Source organism: Triturus cristatus, chromosome 12 (assembly GCF_964204655.1).
Source record: "Triturus cristatus chromosome 12, aTriCri1.1, whole genome shotgun sequence".
NCBI classification, from domain to species: Eukaryota; Metazoa; Chordata; class Amphibia; order Caudata; family Salamandridae; genus Triturus; species Triturus cristatus.
Genome location: NC_140595.1, coordinates 731,814,378 through 731,833,921, shown reverse-complemented (window position 1 = coordinate 731,833,921; position 19,544 = coordinate 731,814,378). Strand labels below are relative to the sequence as shown.

Sequence of the window (19,544 nt, the reverse complement as noted above, 5' to 3'; positions counted from 1 at the left end):
GCCTACATGACCCCCCTAGCCAACATCTTCAGAAACCATGGACTAAACATCATCTCCTACGCAGACGACACCCAACTCATCTTCTCTCTATCTGAAGACCCAGCATCATAAAGGCCAATTTCCACCTGCGCATGACCAGTATCGCCGACTGCATACAAAACAACTGCCTCAAGCTCACCACAGACAAGACAGAACTACTGATCTTCTGGAACAACACCTCTCCGTGGAATGACTTCTAGTGGCCTACTGAAATGGGACCCCCTCTCCCCCCCATGTATCACGCCCAAAACCTTTGCATCATCTTGGACAGCAAACTCGCCATGAAGAACCAGATCAACTCAGTCTCCTCCTGCTTTCTCACTCTGTGCATGCTTTGAAAGATCTTCAAATGGCTCCCAGTCTCCGCCAGATGCACCATCACTCAAGCCCTCGTCACAAGTTGCTTGAACTACGGCAACACACTCTACGCAGGAATCACCACACACCTACTGAATGGACTGCAGAAGATTCAAAACTCAGCAGCCAGACTCCTCCTCGACCTCCCCAGATGGACCCACATCGCCCCTCACCTGTAGAAATTCCACTAGCTCCCCATCCACAAGAGATGCCAATTCAAAATTCAGACCCACACCTGCAAAGCCCTGCACAACCAAGGACCAGCATACAACAACCACTACCTGACATTTCAGACTCCTGCGCTCTGCCTCCCTCCCCCTCGCTCACTTACCCCGCATCCGCGAAAGCAACAGTGGAGGACGCTCCTACTCCTACCTTGCCGCAAAGTCCTGGAACAGCCTCCCTCTCTATCTCCGGACCTCACCCTCTCTCCAGGAATTCAAAAGAAGAATCAAGCCCCGGCTTTTCAACTGATGCCACCAAGCAGCTTGGCTTTCAACACCTGGATATCCTTGTGGGTGATTAGTTGCGCTTTATAAATCCTGTTTGATTGATAGATTATTGGTATCTTTAATTATATGATTTCTGGAACTGTTATTGCACTGTGGGTTTCTTAACATAGAGTTTATTCTTTTCTAGCAGACTAGGGCACTGTGACTAACACACTGAGTCACTTATGGCATGTTGCCAACTAATTGTTGAGGTCGGATTGTCCAGCACGTTCGCTTATGCAAAGCCACCCTGCCCACTTCACTTACATCACATTGCAGCCCGTTTATAGGATCCTAGAGTCACCAGGACCCAACCTGTGGTGAATTGCACCGCCTGGGCAGGACCGCTGGCCTCTTTAGGGCAGAGCGTATCTCCGCAGAACTGTGTACATGCAGCGACGTTCTGGCTATGCTACTCTGGATGCCTTGAGCCAGCACTACCATTTAGCCTAATAATTGTAGAGTGCCATCTGGCCTCTGTATGGCATGTAGCCATGTTGCACGCACCCCGGGGATGGGCACGGCCGGAGAGGATAAATAAACAGGAGGTGGACTGCTTGTGCCCCTCCCAAATAGAGATCAACCTGTCTGTATGTTTTATTGTCTACTTGGTGCTCAGCCTATGCGACAATGCCCAAGTATGTTTACAATAATGGTGGTGTTTAAACTCAGATGGGAGTTCAGCTACGTGCTGCAGATGCCTAATATTAGGTTATGGCCTTGCGTCTCAGTAGCAGGGAACTTTTATCCAGCCTACCAGGCCCTGTAGCCCCCAAGCCAACTGTATCCAAGGGCGGTCTTTGTTAGCTGCTCAGTTCTTTTGACTGACTTCAGGTAAGGTTCTTCATCCCCTTTTCTCCTAATAGTCAAATCCATTAACTTACCCCTTATCTGCAAAGATATACTCCTGGCGATAGAGTTTGGATGAATGGTCCCAGAAGAAATAGTTACCTATTCCTGTGGATGAGGAATTTGTTGACACAGTTGAGGTGTCCCTACAGAAAGCAGTGACCAACACACTGGAGCACCGAAGCAGACAAATTTTACTACTGGCTGCACCCCATGCCATGGACCTTCGTTTGGGGCAAGCCTTTGGCCCCTCAAGTCCCCTCCCCTCAGGGTGCTCCAGACACACATGGCATGGTTAAGCTAAAAAGATCTTATCTGCCCTTTCTGATGCCTTTGATCTTTTGAGACCGATCTTTCTAAAGAGGCACGCTAGTGTTATACAGTTCCTATGAATTTATTAGGACTGTGTATTAGATCAACAAAACTTCATAATATAGGGGCTAAGTCTTATATAATCAGTATATGTTGGTTCAGCTAGCTCACACTACCGCAGCTAAACTTTTACACCTCCAGAGTTATAGATGCTATTCGCAACCTCGAACATGACTACATTTGTTCCCAGGGAATTTGTGGAAACAGATTTAACACTTTCGTTTGTCACATTTGCATGCCCATGGTTTCACAAAGAGAAGAAACAATAATTCATTTTCAAATGTTTAATGTAACGATATAATCCTTATGAGTAAAACATGAACTGTGATAATTAAACAGATGAGACAAATCATTGTTATAAGCATTATTAGAATGGTGAAAAACACAAACAATTCAACCATGTTAATTGTTCCTTATGTTACTCCTATCTATCACTAATACCCCTACTCTAGCAAGAGCATGATGGGAGTACCCTGCCAGATCCAGTTGGAATTATTTGACCCCATACCTTGGTGTAATGTCTGAGGAAGCCGGACTCCGTGCATTAATGAATGCACTCTGACTTAGTGTGCAAGCCACACATCTCTGCTTATGCAGCTATCTTCCTTATTAGGATGAATTTAGGGCCCTGCAGAGCAGCCTGTCATTCACATCTCTCAGCAGCTTCCATGATATCTTTTGTGTGAGTTGTCTCTTGCTGAATTCAAAACAGAAGCTGTTTAAATAATGAAATATCTCATTCTGATAGAGATGCAGAAAAACATCCTTAATTAGTATGGGGAGAAGAGTTGTCTCCTACGAGCACATATTAAAGCAAGGACATCGCGTTCTAGTATGTGTGTCCCTGGAACTAACAGTGCAGACTACAGAACAACATCTACCAAAAATGAATGCGTGTGTGGCATTTCCTCATGTTAGTGAAAAACATGTTCAAACCACCATCTTAAAAAGATACTCAGTTAAAAAGGGAAACTAAGATTGAGACTAAATGTAATTCCTATAACACTAGTGCCTTGGAGGAGCCGGAGGATCAGTTCTACCTTGGGCATACCCCCTTGGATGATAGTGGGTTTCTTCTGATGGAGAACCCCAACGCCAGGGAAGATACTGAGGTACCAGATCAGAATGAGGACTCCAAAGATTAACCGGGTCCCAGCTGAGTGTGGAGGCCGGAAGGAGGTCCCAAACTTCCTAGGATAGAAGGATCTACTAAAGAGTGTTGTAGGAGCACAATTCCTCGAGGGCATGCTCAAATCGGAGATTTATCACCTGGGTTCTGCCGATTGGACTCTGGTTGAGAAAGTGGCCGTGTACGTGGGCAACAGAATCTGAAGACCATGGACAAGGAGGTCAGGGGTCGTCTTAGGGTGAAATGCCCATGACTGTCCCTGGAGTGCAAGGTTTCCCTCTACCTGAGATTGGAGGAAAAATTAAAACGTTTGTTGCAAAATTCTTCAAGGATCCCAAAAAAGGGATAGTCAGATCCTGAGAAGCTTGCCAGGGCAAGCTTTTGGATATTTTGGGGCTGCTAATGAAGATGCTAGACATGACAGAGGAGCCAAGGAGTCAGGCAACATAATTTCCCAGGACATCTTACCCGAATGGGCGTAGAGCGCTGTATGCCTTCTTGGTATAGCTACTTGTGCCCTGTCAGCCAAGCAACGACGTTTGCTACTCATCAAAATCAACTCAATATGAATTGGTCACCTCAGAGGCGGGCACAGTGGCAGATGAGGTTCCAAGGATATTGGCAATACAAGTTTTAGGATCAGAAGCATTTTGAAAGGTTTTTTCCGACCAGAGGAATAGATAAAGAACGCAGTGGAAGAGGAAGTTCTGGGGTGCGGCTGACATGCCACAAGGGCTTTCAGGTAAGACTACCCCTTCTTCCCAACTAAAGATGGGGGGGCTGAGGAGGTTTCTCCATAAAGGGAGGAAATTATATGGCTCACCGGCTCAAACCTAAAAACTGAAGCCCGTTATTATTTCCTGGACGGATGAGGTTCTCATTACCAAATACCCGACCTCCCTATCGGAAAAGACAATAGTCTCATCTTCTTTACATCCACATGGTTTTCTACGCAATCTCTTCCTTGTGGGAAAGAAAGGCAACGGGCTTCACCCTGTCATAAACCTCAAGTTGTTCAACGCATGGTTGGTGTACCGCCATTTAAAGATGGAGGGCCTCCACTTGCTCGCGACATTCATCTCCTAAATTATTGGATGGCTTGTCTCAACCTAAAGGACGTGCATTTTTCCATTCTTATCTCGCCGCCCACCAAAGATTCCTACAATTCTAATGGAAAGGCAAATTACATGAGTTCATTGCACCTCCATTTGGGCTATTATCAGCTCCATGGTGCTTTTCGAAGGTAATGAAGTCCGTGGTGTAGTTGCTAAGATCGAGGGGGGTCACATTGATGATATACCTGGACAACATTCTCTTAATGAATCAAAGCTCCCCTCAGACTGTTGAAGGATCAAAACGTGGCAATGTCCCTTCTTCAGGACCTAGGGTTCAGTACTAACTAACAGAAGTTAGAATTCATAAATTCTCAATTGATGAGGTTACTGAGGTTTGTGATCGCATACGTCCAATAGGCTCTGAGCCTTTCTCAGTCAAAAATGTCCTTATTCAAGAAAGAGTATGTTTCTGAAAGACTGGATCTTGTTGAGAATCCTAGCCAGAGTGGTGGGTCTTCTAGCCTCCTCAATAAATGCCATTTTTCCAGGACTCCTCCTCTACCCAGACTTACAGAGACTAAAAAGCAGCTCACATTACGTAAAGGTCTGTCCTTTTCAATGCTGGTGTGTTTAACGAACGAAGCCAGAACGGAGGTCCTATGATTGTTAGACCACCGGGAGGACTAGAATAGCCAAGTGATCTAAGGCTCAGCTCCAGACATATTTATAGAATCAAGCCAGTTAGACTAGTGAGCCTGTTGTAAAGATATTGCAACGGGGGCACCATGTTTAGAAAGGGAGAAAGTGTTCCATATCAATTCCTTGGAGCTTCTGGTGGTTTCCTTCTCCATCAAAAGCATTTCCAGAGACAAAGTGTCATTCTTCATTCTTCTAAAGATGGACAATGTATTGGCAGTCCAATACATAACTTGGTTCGGAGGAACAAAGTCCAAAGTCCTAGTGGAGTGGGCACCGAAACAACAAGATTTTGAAGATTGCGAAGTACCTCCTGGGGAAGCAGAATTGCATCCCAGACTAAAATCCAGGGATCTGAAGGATTTCAATACATGGATATTTGATCTTCTTCTCTTTCAGATGATTATGATCTGATGGGGCCCATGTCAAATGGACCTCTTTGCATTATGCCATAATTTTCCAATTTCCCAATTTTTCAGTAGACGTCTAGATCCACTTGCCCTGATAACATATGCCTTTATGCAGGACTTGAGCAAGTTCCTAGCGTATGCGTTTGCCTCTTTTCCATAAATGCCAGACTGATGGCATAGATCAGGAGGCCAAGGGCATCTTTGATACTACTGACACACTTTGGAAGATTGCAAGCATGGTTTCCAGTACTTTATGGAACTTTGTATGGTTTCTCCAATCCTACTTCCCTAGTGTCCTAACATGCTGATGGACATTCAGGGCAACTTACATCCACTAGTACTAATGGGAACACTCCAGTTGATGGTGTGGAAGATTACAGGGGATGATGGAGCGTCCCTGTCCTTTCAGACTTCATTAGAAAGGAATGGGCAAACGCCACAGTTAAGCAGTAGAGCTTCACTTGGCATAGATGGTCCTGTTGGTGTGTGGGACAACATCTAGGGAAAACCTGGTGCCAGATAAACAACCCTCAGTGTTTGCGAATCGCAATTTGCATTTTTTTGCGACTCGCATATTGCCAGTCGCAAACACTGTTGTACAACAGTGTCTGAGATACTGTTTGCAATTCCCAAATAAGTCGCAAAGGACCTACCTCATTGATATTCATGAGGCTGGTTGCAGTTTGAGACCCATTGGGAATGGCCGGCACTCACAGGGATGGTGGCCTGCTGAGGTCAACAAACCACCATGTCTGTGACTGCTTTTTCAATTGAGCAGTTTTGTTTTATTTTTAAATGCAGCCCGTTTTCCTTAAAGGAAAACGGGATTCATTAAAAAAATTTAAATTAAACATTTCAGTTTAATTTCTTAATAGCAGGAAGTGGTCCATTGGACCACTGCCTGCTCTTCAAAAACATTTTTGCTGCCAATCACTATGGGGTCACAGGGGGACCCCTTCCCGTTTGCGACTGGCTTACCACCAATTTGAAATTGGTGGTAAATGTGATTCAATCTTAACATCCCCCGCGACTCGCTATTAGGAAGGGACGCTCTTGGCACACCCCTTCCTAGTACACCTCGTCCTAGTAGCGACTCGCAAAACCTATTTTGTGAATCAGTAACAGGTTACTGACTTGCAAAATAGGTTTGGTACATGCTAAAACCCTTTTCCAGCAGTAGTAAACAGGACAAGTTTGCGTTTGCAACCACTAAAAACGTTCGTACAGCTGGCCTGTAATCCCTATGCTGAATTTTCTTTCCGAATTCTTTCAGCACCAATTGTCACACAGCACAATTAAGGCATGCAGGTCAACCATTTCAGAGAGTCACAAACCCCTTAGTAGGATGCCAGTTGGAGAACACCAATTGATTTGTAGAGTTCTGAGGGGTATAAGGTTGCCAATAGTCCTGGAGACCAGATAATCTAGCCTGTGAGATGTTAATGTGGTTTTACGGTTATCAGAGTCATGGCAAGACAACCTATTTTTATCCAGGAAGGAGTTAATAGGTAAGCTTGCTATTTTTTTCTGTTTGGGATCATGAAAGAGAGTATCTGATGTGAGATAGTTGGATGTGTCTTCCAGTGTGTTTACTCCTGAAAGGGTTACGCCTATTGTGTCTAGGGACACCAAGTTTAACATAAGGGCGCTTCATTATCCCAAATTATGTGTGGTGTGATGTATCAGGGCATATGAGGCCATGATGGAGGACCATAGACCTGCCATAGTAGAAAGATGCTGATTACTATAAAGAAACTATTCAAACTGGGCTCTTTTCCAACGATTGCTAGATGGGTGCGTTGGGTGATGAGTGAAACAGGTATCGATAAGTCAGCTTTTAGAGCTCGCTCAGCGAGAACAGCTATGGCGTCTGAGATCTTCACAATGAGCTGTCATCTGGAAGACATTGTAAGGTCTGCAGATTGGTAATCAGACTCCACTTTTAGAAAGTTCTGCTTTAAGCCAATAGTGGAGCTGGCATCTTTGCTAGTAAGTAAGCTTTTAACAAGGAAAATCCAAGCCCCTGGTCCGTAATAGAATTGAAACATTTCTTTTGATAGATAGGAAATTTTATATAGGAATACTTTTTAGCAGTGAAGCTTATTTGTGGTTTCTCTGTGATAGTTTAGTACAAATACCATCTCCGTAATCTAAACCTATGGTGTTGTCCTCTTTTCATCTTCCCGTGGACAATATTTTGCCTCTGTTGGCTCTGGATGTTACTGATCAAGTCTTTTCACTTATTAGCTATGGGTACAGCAATTTAGATTTATTTGGTACTGACTGAAGGTTCTCTTAAGATGGATGCTCTGTTAGTTTCTTTTGGTTTTTGACATTTTTTCCCATAATTACAGGTTGCATTTGTTTTGCTACTGTTTATGCTACATCGTGGGTTCCCCTTTTTTCTGTTCAGGGTAGGTTTTTAACAGCGATTATAGCCACTTGGACAATGTGCAAGATAGTGTCTATGCTTCATATCTGTGGGGCTGCTGGCTGGGCCATTCACACCTTTGTTTCTCACAATATGGTGGCTGTGACTGCAGTGTCATTTGGGGCTGCTGTTCACATTTTCTGCTTTTTAGGTGTCTGTATGGATATTTGTTCTCTGAGGTGTATTAAACTTTGTTTGACTTCCACTCTCAGTATTTAACTATCGGTTGTTTGTTTTAGACACCTGGATTCTAGTTGCTCATTCTTCAATACTACGGACTGGGGCAAGGAAGTATCAGTGAGGGCAATGCCCATATAACTTACCGGAACTATTCATTAGAACGAGTCCTAATCTACCTTGACACAGTTCTGTACCCTTCATACCCTCCCAGGTGGGTCGAATGACCAGTGCTCTGATGATCAGGGTTTGTTATTTATGGTTTAAGTATTTTTTATTGAATATGATGCCAGAAAAAACAGTACACCCACCTACAACCACTGGCCGGTGGGGAACATTGTCGTCAACTTTCAGAATTTTTAAAGCGGAAAAGAGAGAGAGGAAGGAAAGAGTAAAGGAGAGCACAAGGGAGACTTAGAGGAGTATGAGAGAGAGTATGAGTAGGAGAAAGAAGAGACAGGATTCCACCCGCAGCTGGAGATGTAATTTGGTAGGAAGCTAGGGCGGGGCTACCTCCGGGGGGGGCGGGGGTTGGCGTGTCCGCGGGGGGCTGTAGGAAATCGCAGGACCCTTAAATACCGAGGGCAGGTTAGTTCCACGAATTCGGAGGATAGGTATGCCACTGTGGACCCCCGGGTCTTATTAAATTTGCGATTTGGGTAACGTGCGATTAATTCCCGCAGTAATCCTTTCCACCTCGACCACCTCCCACAGTCTGTGCAGCCAGTCTATTTTGGTCGGAATATCGTCCGTGCCCCATTTTGCCAGTAGAACTTGTTTAGCTGCCCCAAGGGCCAGAGTGATCGCCCTACCCCTGCAGGACCGGAGAGGGAATGTGATTGGGTTGGGAAGTTCCAGCAAAATGTAGCTAGGGAATCTGGGGAGTTCTGTCTGATATATGTGGTCAACCAAGGGCAGTATCGATTCCCAGTATACCTGTATCTTAAGGCAGTGCCATAGGATGTGGGATAGTGTGCCCTTCTGCCCACATTTGCGCCAACAAAGGTCACTGCTGCGTGGCCTCCACTGGGCAACTCGTGCCGGGGTATAGTACCAATAGTGCACAATTTTTAGAAGCATCTCCTTCCCCGATGTGCTGCACGATGAGGCCCGGGCCCAGTGAATAATGTCCGCCCATTCTTTCAAGGAAAATTCACTACCCAGCTCCGATTCCCACCTACGCTGCGCTGGGGACTTAACCTATTTCTTAGCCTTGTTGAGAAAATTATAGATTTCAGACAGAAGGCGTTTGTTTGAAGTGCGGGTAATGTACCAAATCTCAAACTTTGTGAGGAACCGACCTGCATGTACCCGGACTTGGGGCTGAGTGACCCAGTGGCGCAGCACCAAGTATTGCCAGTACGCCTCCTTGGGGATCCCATAGTGTGTTACCAGCTGGGAAAAGTCCATAATGCCTTGCAAATCACAGGTCACCTATGAGTTTACAGTTTGCTTCTTGCCACTTCAGGTAGGTGTTCCCTGTAAGAGCTGGGGGGAATTCTGGGTTCCCAATAAAAGGGGTCAGGGGCGACACGGCCGTAGACAGCTGACATCGTTCCTAGACCCTGTCCCGTTCCTTCATGGTGGCACGCAGAACCGGGGAAATGTACATGCTCTGCGGGCGATATCGTTTGGGGAGCCACAGAACCTTCAATATGTGAATCCCTACCACGCCCCTATCCATGAAGCACCAGTGTGTTTCCGACTCTAGTTGGTACCATTCAATCATCCAGCGCAATAGTGCCGCCTCATAGTAGCGTCTAATATGTAGGACCCCCGAGATCCCCTTCCTCCTGTCTTAGGTACGTGAGGTGGCGGGCCATGCGCGCTCTCTTTCCCCCCCAAATGAAGCTATCGATTAGTTGCTGCAGTTGGGCCAATATCGTGGGCGGCGGGCACAGAGGGGGTGTCTACATTATGTAAAGAAGACGGGGCAGAATCGCCATTTTAATGGCGGCTATCTTGCCCAACCAAGAAAGGACATGTTTCTTCCAAGTGTTCAGTTCGTGGCGAGTCTTGGCCAGTATCTCTGAGTAGTTCACCTGGGCCATCTTTGCGGTAGTCGAGAAAACCTGGAGCCCCAGATACGTGATGTCACTAGTGGCCCAAGTAAATTGAAAGTACAACACTAGTTAATGTCGGTCCGCCGCCGGCATCGTGAGACTAAGAGCCTGAGTCTTTTTCAGGTTGATTTTGAATCCCGACGCTGCGCTAAAGGGAGTGACCTCCACCAGCAAGGGGGGAAGGGATAGCAACGGGCGGGTTAACAAAGTTTTGTGTTCCCTATCTCCCATGCGGATCCTGGTAATCGTAGGGAGCTTGCGGACCCGTTTGGCAAATGGCTCCATATAAAGCGCGAAGAGGAGAGGGGAAAGGGGACACCCTTGCCGCGTGCCGCGCCCGATCTGGAAGGGACGGGAGACCACCTCATTAATCCGGATGCGGGCCTGGGGGCCTTGGTAGATACACTTCACCCAGTTCCTGAATCTCTCCCCTAGTCCAAACCGACAGAGGACCTGTTGGAAATAAGGCCAGTGGACCCAGTCGAATGCCTTCTCGGTGTCCACCGATAGGAGAATCGCCGGGGTCTGGGTGCGTTGCGTCTTGTCCAACAGGTGACATAGTCGTCGAGTACCATCTCCGCAGTTGCAGTCCGGGATGAAGCCCGACTGATCCGGGTCCACCAGACCTGCATGTGGGGGACGAGTCGGGACGCCAAAATGCTGGTGAAGAGCTTCAGGTCTACGTTAAGCAAAGAGATGGGGCGGTCGGAGGCGCACTCCCGAGGGTCCTTCCCCGGCTTGGGAATAACCACTACCTCTGCCATGGACATCGACAGGACTAATTTCCCGGCTGTGCTAAAGGTGTTGAATAGGCACGTTAGGAGTGGGTCAAGGTCCAGAGCAAACATTTTATAGAAGTCAACTGGGAAGCCGTCTTCACCTGGTGCCTTACCAACGGACAGTCCTTGAATGGTCCGCAAGACTTCATCGGGCGGATGTCTGTGTCCAGATTAGTGGCGGCCGACTCCAATAGCGGAGTCACTGGCGCCGCCCGCATGTACTCCTTGGCTGCAGCAGGGTCCAGGCGTTCAGCTGAGTAAAGAGCTGTATAAAAGGCCTCAAATGCAGATGCAATGTCTCCGTCCGCTCTCAAAATCTCTCCCCGGTTGTCTCAAAATTCCGCAACCTGTCTTGTCGCCTTCTCGACCCAGAGGTCGTGTGCCAGGAGCCTCCCAGCCTTGTTCCCCCTCTCGTAGTAGCGCTGTTTGGTGCGGAGCAGGGCATATTCAGCACGGTCGCGCTCAAGCGCCCGCAGCTGCTTCCTTGCCTGCGTGAGTAGTCGCCGTGTTTGGACCGCCCTCGTACGTTGATGAACCCCCTCCAGCTCCTTAATTTTGTCTTCCAATTCCCCCCTATTAGTTCTGCAGTCCTTGTTCAGGCCCACCGCTATAGCAATACAGCGTCCACGGATCACAGCTTTTAGGGCGTCCCAGAGCATGTCCACCCCGACCGAGCCCACGTCAATCACTTCAATGTAGGCTTCAATAGCGCCCCGCAGTTCAGTGATATTGGCTTCATAGGTGAGCAGTTTGTGGTTTAAGCGCCACAAGCCCTGCCGAGGGGAGCCACCAAGGAGGATCAGCGTTAAGACGATCAGGAAATTATCAGAGAGCGCTGCCACCCCGAGAGACACATCATTGCTGGAAGCCGTGACTCTAGGCGAGGTCCAGAAAAGATCTATGCGGGCATACGTTTGATTTGCCGCTGAGAAAAAGGTGTACTCCCGAGCGGACGGGAAGCGGTAACGCCAAGCGTCTGTAAGACCAGCCTCCCCTAACCTCTTAAGCAACGTGTCGGAGAACGAACCTGAGTGTCCCACCCTAGGATCTGTCTAAGTCCGCAACTGGGACCAAGTTAAAATCACCCCCAATTACTAAGTCTTCGTTGGGGGACTTCAGGATCTGACTTATAGCCTCACGTGAGAAGGCCTCCTGATGTTTGTTAGGGCTATAGACCGAGGTTATCGTGTGCACTCGCTCTCCTAGCAGCACTCATACGGCCAGGACGCACCCCGCGATGTCGGTGTGAGTTCCCACTACCATTCCCTGGAAGTGCGTGGCCAAAAGGATCGCCACCACTGCCTTCTTCCCTGGCCTGACCAGAAGTATTGTCTATCGACCCGTTTAGATCTCAGCCGCTTCCAATCAGTCCGCATGAGGTGGGTTTCCTGTAAAAGGCAGATATCGCACTTTGCATCTCTCAACAAGGCAAGTCCAGCAGTCTCTTGTAGGGGACAGTGTAATAGCCCAGGCAATTCTGCGGCTGCGCCCGCGTTCTGAAATTGCCCCCAACGCGCGCTGGTACCAGCCGCAGGGTTCGATCGTTTGGGCCTTGCGCCGCTACCTCCTTCCAGCTCCCGTCTCGGGCCCGCCAGGCCTCCCGGTCTCATACAGGGAGGACGCGCACTTCTTCAGGGCCAAGCCAAGTTGGCAGGGAATGCACAGACGTGGGTCCCTTTCTCACCTTGCCACTGGATTCAAGCTAGCCTGGCTGATGAGGGGCATTATCCTAAAATCGGCCCAAGGCTGCTTGTTTCCAGTCCAAGGAAGACCTGGCTTGGCAGTTCAGACTGGACTGTTCCCATGAGGAACAGGGTCAAGACTGATTTGCATATGGCTGGGTCTGAACTGAGGTGGCAAAGTGAGCAAAAGAACGATGATGTATTCATCCCATATCTAATAGTGACTAGAGGAGAGTGTATGAAAAGTTTCAGCACTCCGTCCATCATCTTATTGTGTTTGCTTTGTTTGTCCTAAGTTGGCAGAGTATGCCCAGACGTGAGTCCCTTGGTCACTATGCCACAGGATTCAAGCTAGCCTGACCAATGAGGGGTGTTACCCCAAAACCGGTCGCAGGATGCTTGTTTCCGTTCCAGGGAAGACCTGGTTTGTCAGTTCTGGCTGGACTGATCCCATGAAGAACAGGGTCAAGACTGATTTGCATATGGCTGGGTCTGAACTGAGGTGGCGAAGTGAGCAAAAGAATGATGATGTATTCATCCCATATCTAATAGTGACTAGAGGAGAGTGTCTGAAAAGTTTCAGCACTCCGTCAATCATCTTATTGTGTTTGCTTTGTTTGTCCTAAGTTGGCAGAGTATGCCCAGGCCTGAGTCCCTTGGTCACGATGCCACTGGATTCAAGCTAGCCTGACCGATGAGGGGTGTTACCCTAAAACTGGTCGCAGGATGCTTGTTTCCGTTCCAGGGAAGACCTGGCTTGGCAGTTCCGGCTGGACTGATCCCATGAGGGAAAGGGTCAAGACTGATTTGCATATGGCTGGATCTGAACTAAGGTGACGAAGTGAGCAAAAGAACGATGATGGATTCAACCCATATCTAATAATGACTAGAGGAGAGTGTCTGAAAGGTTTCAGCACTCCGTCCATCATCTTATTGTGTTTGCTTTGTTTGTCCTAAGTTGGCAGAGTATGCCCATACGTGTGTCCCTTGGTCACTATGCCACTGGATTCAAGCTAGTCTGACTGATGAGGGGTGTTACCCCGAAACCGGTCTCAGGATGCTTGTTTCCGTTCCAGGGGAGACCTGGCTTGGCAGTTCCGGCTGGACTGTTCTCATGAGGAACAGGGTCAAGACTGATTTGCATATGGCTGGGCCTGAACTGGGGTGGCTAAGTGAGCAAAAGAACGATGATGTATTCACCCCATATCAAATAGTGACTAGAGGAGAGTGTCTGAAAAGTTTCAGCACTCTGTCCATCATCTTATTGTGTTTGCTTTGTTTGTCCTAAGTTGGCAGAGTATGCCCAGACGTGAGTCCCTTGGTCACTATGCCACTGGATTCAAGCTAGCCTGACCGATGAGGGGTGTTACCCCAAAACCGGTCGCAGGATGCTTGTTTCTGTTCCAGGGAAGACCTGGCTTGGCAGTTCCACCTGGACTGATCCAATGAGAACAGGGTCAAGACTGATTTGCATATGGCTGGGTCTGAACTGAGGTGGCGAAGTGAGCAAAAGAACGATGATGTATTCAACCCATATCTAATAGTGACTAGAGGAGAGTGTCTGAAACATTTCAGCACTCCGTCCATCATCCTATTGTGTTTGCTTTGTTTGTCCTAATTTGGCAGAGTATGCCCAGACGTGAGTCCCTTGGTCACTATGCCACTGGATTCAAGCTAGCCTGACCGATGAGGGGTTTTACCCCGAAACCGGTCGCAGGATGCTTGTTTCCGTTCCAGGGAAGACCTGTCTTGGCAGTTCCGGCTGGACTGATCCCATGAGGCACAGGGTCAAGACTGATTTGCATAGTGTTGGTTCCGGATGCTGATCTCAGACACAAACACATTCATGGAGCTGGGCGTGAGGAACATGGCGGCCGTAGTGTGAGCGGTCGCGGGTGCGTTTCTCTCGCTCTCCTCTAATAGTATGACGGCGGGCTAATGAGGTTACCCATCGAACGCTGACTCCGGGGATCGTTCTGGAGATGAGAAAGGAGTGTTGGAGGCGCCGGCTCCCCTGTCCTCTGTCAGTCGAGAGGAACGCGTTCGCTTCCCGGGGCAAAGGTGGAGCCGTCTCGCGCTGGAAGTGGGAGGCGGCGGCAGCAGCGCGAGGAGGCAACGCTCTGCACTCGCAGCTTTGGCGGTCATTGTGGGGAAGCCCAGCACAACGTCCGCGTCCCGGAGTAAACAGTTTGGTGTCGAAGGTAGGGGGGGCCCGGTTGGAGTGTAAAATCCAGACCGAGGTCTCCGTGGGGGATTCCTTTTTTGAAATACTCGGATGGCGAGAGGCTGATTTCCCTTACCATTTTGCTGGCGGTTCTGAGATCTGTAAGGGGCCCGGCGAAGATTATATTTGTTGTGGCATTGTGTGTAGGGGGTGCTATCTAAAAGGGGGGGCCGCCCGCTCATTGGACTGTATGGAGAAAAGCACAAAACTATATGAGGGCATTTCCCCACCTAAGTTGAGTAGATATTCCTTGCGAGCAAGAGCAGCACACCTTGCCGCTAACAGGGATATTGTACATTTTTCCCAGAGGGTTCCAGCGCCCGTGGCAACAATCTCTGAGGTTACAGCTAGAGAGCTACCCACGGAGTCAGGGCAGTTAAAGGGGAAGTTAAGATTGTTAGAAAGGAGAAAAAAAAACCTTGTGACTAAAACTAAAGTCACTCCATCCCTGAAAACATACTATCAGGTTATTTCACTTATATCTTCAGCCAAACCCCCCCTACCGCTAAGCAAAGTCATGCCAAGCCCTCCTCAACAGGTGGGGGTAGCTCCCCCAACAGACACATCGAACGCATTACAGGCACCCCCCGATCTTTCTCTCATTTCTACGCCTAAAGAGAAGGTGGGGAGGCCAGTAAAGATTAAGACAGCCAAGAAGGCCACAATTAGTGACAATAGGTGTCCTAATCAAGAGCTAAATAAACAACATGCAAAATTTACCCCTACAATGTCATTAGAACAAGATCCGCCTACAGTCCTCTCCAATAGATTCTCAGTGCTAGAGGTTCAAGAGGAGGACCAAGAAGAGGAAGTCCATAATAAGGATCAAGAACAAGGTGAAATGGAAAATGGATCAGCGATCAATCAGAGAGAATCAAGCTGTCCGACCTCAGATTCCTCAACATCAGATCCACGCTCATTAGCAGATCTGTTGTTAGCAATGAAGGAAGAAATGACATCCAGGTTTACTATTTCAGAGACAAACCAAGCGGAGATGGCTACCCGGTTCTCCGTCTCAGAGGCAAACCAGGCAGCTATCCGGGTCTCATGTGATGCTCTGGCTAAAAAACTGGACGAGATCACGGCTAGAACCGAGACACTCGAGGAAGAGATACTAAAACTGAAAGATTCCTTAGAGACTACCGCAGCAAGGTTAGATTCCCTCTCTGTTGAGAACAAAGAACTGAAGGACGACCTGGAACGTCTAGAGAATCACTCGAGGCGAAATAATCTAAAAATTTTAAATGTCCCTGAGGCACTCGAAGGGGACGATTTGAAAGGTTTTCTGATCACTCTGTTTAAGGCTACTATCCTTAAAAACTTGCCGAATATCGATCTCAATCATGAGATTCAAAGGATTCACAGAGACCCCTTCAAAAGAAAGATTGGGAAACAGAAGCCACGCAAAATACTGGTGAATTTCCTAACCTATTCCGTCAAAGAGTTAATCCTTTCAGCAGCATTAAAAGAAGGGACACTATCTTCGCCACCAACGGTAAACCCCACATTTTCCTTCACTATAAGATCCGATATCTCCCACATAACAGCTACAAGACAGTGGGAGATGGGGAAGAGGCTAGAAGAGATAAATAGCTTGGGGGCAAAAGCACAATTAAGATTTCCAGCCACCCTTCGGGTCATGTGGAAGAACCATATGCACATGTTGCGGACACTGGAAGATGTCGATACATTCATTGCCAAAATCCAGTAAGAGAAAAAGGGTGGGTAACAAAACAGGAGGGAGACATAGTTACTAAACCGGAAGGTTCCGCCCACAATATATATCTCAGTTTTTTTAGATAGGGGAGAGCACGAGAGGAAAGCACCCGAACAGGCTTAGATCAGCCTAATAGAAGGGAGGGTTCCTCAAGGGTTAGGGAATAATGGGTGGGTAAAGGGTCACGTGGGGGAGACTAAGGGGTTAAGAGTGGGAGGGGGGATGAGAGGGGGGGTAACACTAGGTGGAGGGCAGAGTAAGGGGAGGGAAAATAAAAATAAAAATACCTCATCGCACCAAGATTTAGGTCTAGTTAACAGTAATAAAGCAATAAGGAAGAATGTTTACAAGAAAACTCATGGCAACAACCAGTAGGATGAATAAAGTCCGTAAAATCCAATATATCTCCTGGAACTTAAACGGCCTGAGGTGTGAGCGTAGGCGTAGATTGATATTAAAATATTTATGTTTATAAATATAAACTTCTTTATTCGGTTTTTACAAATTGTAAAACCATAAAAGGTTACAATAACAGACCAGTTCAGATTCTAGCAGTTGAAGGCGTAACATGGCTGGACGACATTGTCTAAATCCCCACTGCTTTAGTAAAGGAAGTAGCCAAACCCTCCTGTGTGGGTGATGGAATTTACAGAACAATATTGTGTGTAAATTTGACTGTATTGATTTTTCATCACAGGGACAGGTAGAGAGAGTTAAGTCCCACTTTTTTCTATCAGGGAATGCTACTAATCTGTGAAAAAGCTCTAGTCTGAATCTTGTTAATAGCATTCTGTCATAGGTGCTAATCTGTAATGTAAGATAGGGCTGGATTAGGAACGTCAGCTGGATCGTATTGGCATGTAGAACCGAGGGTTTTGACCACTCAGATGCCAGCCTTAGTGATTCTAAATGTGTCAGGGCCAGTTGTTTCAATGATCGTTTTGATACCTCGATAACGTTTTTGGGTTCGAGATAATATTTCTCCAATCCAAGATCTTTGAAGAAATTTCTAATGTATCGAAGCCATTTGATTTTTGATGATTGGTCAAGGATCATTGAATCTGCAACAACTTCCTGAGTTATGCTTTTTTTTTCAGAGGTCCATATGCGCCGCCAAAGCAATAATGGTTGGATCTTTAATAGGTCCTCTAAATAAGGGATTCCGAGTTCTAGATGGGAGGCGTAGATCGAGGTGCTACGTGATGTTGCTAACAGGAAACTAAGAAAGGTGTTTTCGATCACCTGTAGGGCACTAACGTCTACATGTCCCCAGAGCCCCGCCCCATATAGTGCAATGGCCTGGCATTTGGCTATATATATTCTTAATAGTTCCACTGGGGGCCTTTTCCCCAATCTCTGAGAAAAACTCATCAAGGAAATTATTGCTCTTTTGAAAAGATGACATCTGGCCTCTACTGCTGGTCTCCAATTGAGTTTTTCATCAATCATGATACCCAGGTAGCAGTATTGAGTGGTTATCTCCAATTTTTGGTCATTAAGGAAAATGTTCTTTAAACGTTTTTTCCCGCTACCTGTTACCATAACAAACGTTTTTTTTACATTTACTTGTAGATCTAGCCCACCCATAAAATTGACATATCTGTTCAGGGAGTTTTGCAGTTCTCGTGGTGTGCGTGCCAAAATGACAGCATCGTCTGCGTAGAGCAGGGCGGGAATCAGGCGTTGTTTTACTCGTGGTAGGTCCTGCGCCCCCCTCAACATCGCCTCCTCTAATCCATTTGTGTATAGAGAGAAGAGGAAGGGAGCCAGGACACATCCCTGCCTGACTCCACGCTCTACTGCAAAAGGTGCTGTCAGCTCCCCTCTTGTGCCAAAGCGAACCCTTGCTGTTGCATTTGAGTACAGTTCTCTTAGAAAGTCTAGAATGGGGGAATCCACTCCCATGTGGGCCAAAATCGTCCAAAGTTTTGCGTGCGAGACGCAGTCGAACGCAGCGGACAAGTCCACATAAACCATGTGGACTGTGTCATTCTTTGCTTGAAGATATTTGGCCACTATCATGCTAAGATTAAGAGCCTGCTCCACAGTTCCAAAGCCCTCCCGAAAACCGAATTGAAGATCTGAGACAATATCTTTCTCTTCGGCCCAGTTCTGGAGTCGCTCAAGCACGACTCTGCCAACAACCTTTCCCAAGGAGTCTAATAGGGAAATCGGACGGTAACATTTCACATCTTGACGGTCTCCCTTTTTAAAGATAGGGACCATAATCGATTTCGTCCAAGATTTTAGCAGGCCCAGCTTCACTGATGCAATGCATACTCTCGTAAGGATGGGGGACCAGAGATCTAAATTAAATTTAAAAAGATCCACTGGGACCCCATCTGGGCCTGGGGCTTTCCCACTTTTGCTCGCTACCAAGGCCTCTATAACTTCGGAAATATCAATGTACAGGGAGATTGGGTATACAACTGTGGGAAGTAGCAATTGTGCCCCTGTCGGTGTAGCTGTATTATTAAAAATATTGGAAAAATGAGACACCCAGATATCTTCCTCAATTGCAACTTCTATCTTTGGGCCGTCTTTATCTTGTAGATAAGGAGGTTTAACAGTTCTCCAGAAGGCAGCGCTATTGTTAGAAACGGCGCTAGAATGTAAATCATTCCAAAGTTTCTCTTTTAAGTCTTTGGTTCGAGCCCGTCGATATTGATGTCTCAAGAATTGGATCTGAACCTGATCTCTATCGGTTTTGTTTAACGCCTCCTTTAATTTAGTTAAGGCCATAGTACAGCTATGGTTAAACCATCCTTTAGTAGTTGGATTTGAGTTGTGTAAAGTTACTGTGAGAAGTTCCTTAATTTTCTCTATAATTTGTGCAAAATTATTTAGGACTTCTACATCTGTTACTCCTAAATCCAAACACTTGATTATATTTTCATATGCCTCGTTGACCAATTTGCCTGTAAATTCTTCCGGATCCACTTTTCCCCATTTTAATGTATAGCCATTTTGCCTTCCCATCTCAAGATTATTTTGTGCGAGGGTCTTCGCTATAACAGCGGTTGGAGATTGACAATCGGTTACATGACATTCCATCCTAAGGGCAGAATGATCA

At 47.0% G+C, this 19,544-nt stretch overlaps 1 protein-coding gene across 1 annotated transcript in view; it reads left to right on the top strand.

The window, feature by feature from the left end:
- The first annotated feature begins 14,406 nt into the window (after positions 1-14,406).
- GPC2 (glypican 2) overlaps positions 14,407-19,544 on the top strand; it is a 177,096-nt gene continuing 171,958 nt past the window's right edge. Inside the window, exon 1 of the mRNA XM_085640132.1 lies at positions 14,407-14,425. The gene's annotated coding sequence lies outside the window, so the exon portion shown is untranslated. The remainder of the gene's footprint in view (positions 14,426-19,544) is intronic.